Consider the following 6832-nt stretch of genomic DNA (forward strand, 5'->3'; position numbering starts at 1 on the left):
TACCAAAATATTTATAAGTTTCCCATATTATTTGCAATGGCTTGTTTGACAGTCCATGACAGCAGAAAGTATCTTGAGTGACGTCATAAAAATATCTTTAAAAAAGAAAGATGAGAAGAGAAGTGGGAAAGGAACCCCCTAAAAAAAGAGATGGATAATAGATGTATTTTTAAGACGTCACACATGACATTTTCCGCTGTCACAATAACCCTTTTTTGCTGTAGCAAAGCTTAATTCTCTGTAGAAATGGAATCTTTTTCCCTGTATATGCTAGAAAATATGCTCGTTCTAAATGTAATCATTATTAAGATAGCGTTATTTGAACGTTATTGGACTTTCAATTTAAGTTTAATCTTGTTTGGCATATATTATAGCCGATCCAGGGTATAAGTGGGGGAGTTGGTACATTTCGAATTAAATGGACAATATCTAAATATCTTGAGTGTAATAAATAAATCAAATATCCCAGCAGAAGCGAGCGAGAGGGAGTGTGATCAGATGTCTAACCCCGTACCCCCCTTCTCCTTTCAGTTTATTTTTATTTAACTACCAAAACGCTTACTAGATTGTTGTTTACACCCCTTTTGATACCTTCTTAGATATGGTCTGGATCGAAGGCAAGTGGGTTTCGTGTATTTTACAATATTTTTTATAGGTTATTTATGCTTATGTTAGGTAAAATAAATGTTAATAATTGCCCTGCAGGGTTAGGAAATAGATCCCCTCGCAGGAGCTAGATAAAGGAAGAAAGCTACTGTTTAAATACGACGAAACCCACTACTTTGTTTTCTTAAGGTAATGTAAAATATTCATCTCGCGCACTTCTTCATGAAACCTGTGCACGCACCTATATCCTAGCAATTCAATTATGGAATATTTCCAGAGGAGGATGGGACAGTGGACTGTAAATAACACTGCACTGGTACTAAAAGTTTATAGCTACGTTTTTGGTCCTTTTTTCGGATTTTATTTGATTGGTTCCAAATTAAAACCAATAATTCATTCTACTGAAAGGGTAATATTGTTTATAATAATTTGGGGTACATATAAATTCATCGTTCTTTTTCTTATCCCTTAATATTTCAGACAAAATCGAAGATAGAAAGTAAAATTTATAGATATAGACTTATAGAAAAATAAAAAAAAAATGTGATTAATAATGAAAAGGCAGCTACTCCTGAAGCTACTGTTCATTAATCTTTCTGTTTACCATACTGCTGTTGCTTATTCGGATACTTTGACAAACGATTTAGGTAAATATCATTTTTTTTAAATTAAGCTCTAAAACAAAATTATCGTTCTTCAATATTTAAATCAATTGCCTAAAAATTATCTAAAAATTGTTTTTTTTTCAGATAACTTTCTAAGTAACTTGAAGCAAGGTAGGAGCTTTTTCTTAAAACAAAAAAATACTAGAACTAAGGACAATTCCAAAGAACCATTATATGATAGATGTATCGAGTTAGGTTTAATAAGCTTTACGGGCAAACAGACAGAGGTACACACTTTTCTTACATGTAGCTTTAGTTCTAAAAATTATTAAGTCGAATCAAAGATTTTTATAAACATTTGTTTTAAAAAGTATATTTCTAGATCTTAAGATACAGGAATCCAGAAGAGTTATACGTGATACATGCCCAGGTAAGAAAAAAGTTAGAGGGTTGGTCAAAAATCCATTAATTTTTGTTCAACTGATCAAGATATGATAAAGTGGAAGGAAATTAGTTCTAATTTTCGGTGTCGTTTATCTAAGGAGGCGTTCAACATTAACAGTTAAAAAACTACTAATATATAACTTTCATAACTTAAACTTTGAGAAAAAGGCATATTGATTTTAGTTTGATACGCTTCAGGGTAGCTTTTCTAACAATAAATTCTACAAAAAATCACGAAACCTTTTAAAGTTTTCTTCAAAAAATCACGAAACCTTTTAAAGTGTTTCATTTAACTGAAGAGGGGTCAGTAGGACGGAGTGGAAAAGGGGAAGGGGGTTGTTGGGAAATTTTCCATTATAATTGTTTGTCAGAATATCATTCTCTTTTCCCTGGACTTTAGTAGCTAAGTAATTCTATAATTTTTGTTTTTATTGTCTCTCCCACCTTCAGTTTTACTCAATGCAATGGTTGAAATATTTATCCTTATAATAAAGTAACAGGGTGTTTGTTTGTTTCTTTGTTTGTTTGTCTGTACCAAAGGATCTCGCTAACCGCTGAACCGATTGAGTTCTCCTTTACAGGGTTTCTTCTCATAGGCCCTGGGAAGGTTTATAATTTTTGTGGGTGGAGGGTACCACCACCCTCCCAAGAGAAATCGCCCCTAGAAAATATACCCCCCAATAAAAAAATTAATTTCATTTTTTAACTAAAAATAAAAATGAGGGGGCGTAACCCCCTCCTCCTCCCCAAAAATAAAATATTTCTCCCCCCGCCAATAAAAATTCTTAAATCTAAAATAAAAAAATGGTTATCAAATTCAACTCCCCCTTCCTAAAGTTCCGCTAGAGGCCTCTAGGGGCCTAACTGCTAGTCCTTAATAAAGTAAAAGGATCTCTGTCTGTGTGTACTAAAGGGTCTCACTAACCGCTGAACCTATATGGAATCTCCTTTACAGTATAGCTTCTCATTAGACTTGGAAAGGTTTATGACTATTTTGGGGAAGGGTACTACCACCCTCCATAAAGAAATCACCCCAAATTAAAAAATACACCTTAAAATTTGTTTTCCTTTTCTTTTTGAAAATAAAATTTGAATTCAACCCCCACCAATCTAATGCACCTTGATGCCTTTAGTGGCGTAGCCGCTAATATTTTAAATTTCAGGTGGCAATGGAAATTTTGGTTTCAATTCTTTTAATTTCATGACTTTTATGCTAATCATTTACAGGTAAAAAATCATTATTTTATTACATCTTTCTTTAAAGGCGAAGCTTGTTATAAAATTAGTATCTGTACGTCTTTTCCACTGAATTAATTATGGGAACGTTATTAACAGGACATATTTTTTTTATTGGTAGATATGTATATTATAGTTTATTTTAGAACAAAGATACTGAATTCTAAACGTCTAAATCAATTTCTTTTTAGGGGTTTCCTTTCCCACTTCACTTCTCATCCTTCCTATTATTATGAAGTTAGACATGACACTTTCAAGCGATTAAAAGCTACTCGATAAATGTATTTTTCCTATAGTATGACAATGACAAATTTAAGTTGCGTTCTTTCAATGAATTATGAATTGATGAAAAACTTCGAATTAGATAGATTTTTAAAAAGAAATTGTATGTTTATCGATTTTTCTATTTATAAATATTTATCTATGTCAATTTATATATCTTTAATTTTGTTTATCTGATTAGTTTGATGGCAAATGTGAATAATAATTTGAATAACAATAATAACAACGCAAACAAGAACAATATTAACGCTGTTAGCCAGGCAATCAAAAATATATCTAAATAGCGTTAATTGTACCAAATTTCTTAGGCCTCTTCTTAGGTCAACTTAAAGAGTTTAAGAGGGGGGGGGGGGTCTCAATAAATCTATAAAAACCACATTATTGTACTCAATTTCTTAGGCCTTTTCTTGGGTCAAGGGGCGGGGAGTCTCAGCTTTTCAGTCAACAATTTTTATTTAAAATACGGTTATTTTGTTACTTATCATTGGGGCTGTACTTTGCACACCCATTTATCGTCCATTGTCTGGTTCCTGAATTTCCTCTCAGTGTTACACACATACTATCATGTTTTTCAGGGAAGCTCAGTATCATGACTTATTATTTATGTTTTTAGCCTATTTATAAGCTACAGTTTTTGAAATGGTGTAAATATATTTTATGATATGTTGTTAGTCTGGCCAAAATGTTGCTACAAATACTCAAGCTGTCAATCAAGTCATGGTAAGTTTTATTATAAAGTTCCTAAAGAGTTGTGCATAAAAAATTTTCATATAAAAGGGGGGGGGGGATATGAGGTACTAATAGTTTCAAACAGTGGCGTGCACATGGATTCATCAGATGAATTCATATGTGGAGGTATAAAAAAGAGAGAGGTAGTTCCTCCTAATATCATATTCTGGGTGGGTGGGGTGTTGACACCCTCTTCATACTACTGATTTAAAATAATTTAGGTTACAGTTCTACCTATTCCTGGAAAAAGAAGTATTCTTGATTTTATTCACAGCTATACCAGGTAAATAAATTAAACAGATTGAGAAATATAACCTCCCCCCCCCCCCTTGTTTTCCAATGCCTAACCAATGAAGGAGTGGGGGGGAGGGTGGGAGGCAAACTCTGCGGAGCTACACAGTACCTAATATAACCTAACCTTATCTGACTTAAAATAATAAATAAATTTTAAAAAATGTCTCCTCTTCTTTACTTTCAATTTATTTCAAAATGATGTGGGGGGGAGAGGGTGTAAGTTCTCCTCAAGAAGGTACTTTGAGTGATAGCGCCCGGAAAGTAAAAGTCTAGGATGATTTTAGATAATTTTCTGCTACCTCTACCTCCATTTAAATTAACAGCCCCTAGATACCAGAAGCGCAGCTGCTTGTTCAATAAATGTCTATATATATGACTTTTGTTTTATGATAATAATAAATCACCACCAAAAAAAATCATTAATAAATAAAATCATGCAATGTTTCAGAGGCAATACTACTTGTCCTATTGGCTCAGAAATAGAAAACACCTTTGGTAATGTAATTATATTTTTTTAGTAGAGAAGCTACTTCCTTTAATTTGTTGTACTAGTTCTTGTCATATGTAGTCTAGATTTAATTATTCTGTCATTCAATTTTTTCTTTTTTTTTAATTTACGGACCGTCCGTGTCGGTTAGCTCTTTTTGTTAATTTAGACATTGTACTTTTGATTTTTAACTTTGTATGGTGATTTCTATAACAATTAGGTATAATTTGGGAAGTGTAGCAACTCTATAATCATTACCATAAAGTCTGTTTAAAACATGCTTATTTCAAACATTCTTGTATGATATAATTATCCTATTCATCTGATTTTTGTAATACTGATGATTCCTAGGACAAGTTTATAATCGAGGCATCTCTATAATCAAATCCTAAAAATGAGATATCGTAAAGTGGCACCAAAAATATGACGTCATACAATCAAGTTGATTAATGAGAGGCCAAGTATACACTGTAATTGACTATTGATAAAATTTATACTGGCCTCTAATTGGTTAATTTATCGTATGGCATAATTTTTTGGTGCCAAATTACGCTGTCTCCCTAAAAATGAAAGTATGACCATTTACTGTAACCTGTATTTGCAACAAATGTACAATTTTGTTTAGATTTACAAATTATGTTCTACTTATTAAGTTCTGATACTCTACTCTACTAGAGTTGTTGTTCGTTTGCCCTTCCTTTTGATTTTAGAGCTTGTTTTTTAAAATAATTCCATAATTTGACATACCTAGAACACCAATTTCAAAACTTTCCATTTTTTTCATGAATTGATATTTTTTTAGGTTTGTTGTTTTTGAGAGAAGTAAATCAAATAAACAACAATAATCCAAAACCAAATAAAAATAGGTAGAATAAAACAAGAATGATAACATTCATATGTAGCGAAGCAAAAAAATCATTGATAAGAGGGCGATAAAAAATAATCACAAAACCTGTAGTTAAAAATATATACCTTTTATATACATCTAACTTATGTAGCATGACTAACAGAACGAGTATATCAAATAATCAAAGCAGCCGCACTTCAGCCGCTTGTAAGGAAAATCAACCTTTTGCAGTTTTTAAAATCAGCTGGAAGTCTAAACCTGTCCCAAAAAAATTCAAAACATCCAAACGACATCCAGATCGACTTTCCAGCAGACGAATAAAAAGATAACCTATGGAAATGGATTTATTATTACACGAGATTTTTATGCACTCTAATAAAGTGAACCTTGTAGCTGGCTAAAATAACGATAACCCCCCTCCCCCCATCCACCCACTTTACCCCATTCCCCATTCTGCTGACTGAGCTAACTGGCTAATAAATGTCCATTGAAGCAAACTAAATTAACGACAATTTTTTTCCTGTCATAATATCTACGTATATTCTACATCCATTGTTATGTACTCAGGTTTTTACCTGTAGACTTTGCAGACCAAACCCTATATTTTGCTTGTACACCAATACAGAGATGGGGGAGGGGTCAATGGGCTGTTTATTACACTAGTACCCAAAGTTTTAAAATAACGTTTTCTTATCCGTTGGCTCAACAACTTTAGGGACTTTAGTGAATTTTGATTCGTTGATTCAATAAAATGAGCGTTCAAACGTTTCAACCAGTAATTGTAATACACAGAAGGGGTAATTTGGTTTATTATCATTCGGGATGTACATAAATTGTCTTATCCTAAGATCCCTGCAGGTTTATACTTGTAGACTTTGCAGGCCAAACCCTAGATTTTGCTTGTACACCAATATCATTAACATAAATAAAAGATAAATCAATCCTTTTTCTCTAAGGTTTTTAGAAGTCATATTTTTCCATGCAGGGAGGAGGGAGCATGTGACTGGAAATAATACTCGTATCCATAGTATTTCCATGCAGGAAGGAGGGAGCATGTGACTGGAAATAATACTAGTACCCATAGTATTTCCATGCAGGGAGGAGGGAGCATGTGACTGGAAATAATACTAGTACCCATAGTATTTCCATGCAGGGAGGAGGGAGCATGTGACTGGAAATAATACTAGTACCCATAGTATTTCCATGCAGGGAGGAGGGAGCATGTGACTGGAAATAATACTAGTACCCATAGTATTTCCATGCAGGGAGGAGGGAGCATGTGACTGGAAATAATACTAGTAC

At 33.1% G+C, this 6832-nt stretch overlaps 2 long non-coding RNA genes across 2 annotated transcripts; both read left to right on the forward strand.

The window, feature by feature from the left end:
- Window positions 1–601: 601 nt before the first annotated feature.
- On the forward strand, window positions 602–3457 carry LOC145326497 (uncharacterized). The gene is made up of 5 exons (XR_013881927.1): window positions 602–617; window positions 1356–1382; window positions 1594–1641; window positions 2819–2882; window positions 3355–3457. It is a non-coding gene; the product is annotated as an uncharacterized LOC145326497 (long non-coding RNA).
- A 386-nt stretch (window positions 3458–3843) lies between these two features.
- On the forward strand, window positions 3844–4693 carry LOC145326120 (uncharacterized). The gene is made up of 3 exons (XR_013881755.1): window positions 3844–3893; window positions 4124–4185; window positions 4645–4693. It is a non-coding gene; the product is annotated as an uncharacterized LOC145326120 (long non-coding RNA).
- The last annotated feature ends 2139 nt before the right edge of the window (window positions 4694–6832 follow it).

The sequence above is a fragment of the Acartia tonsa genome, chromosome 8, assembly GCF_053477335.1.
Source record: "Acartia tonsa isolate MP-2025a chromosome 8, ASM5347733v1, whole genome shotgun sequence".
NCBI classification, from domain to species: domain Eukaryota; kingdom Metazoa; phylum Arthropoda; class Copepoda; order Calanoida; family Acartiidae; genus Acartia; species Acartia tonsa.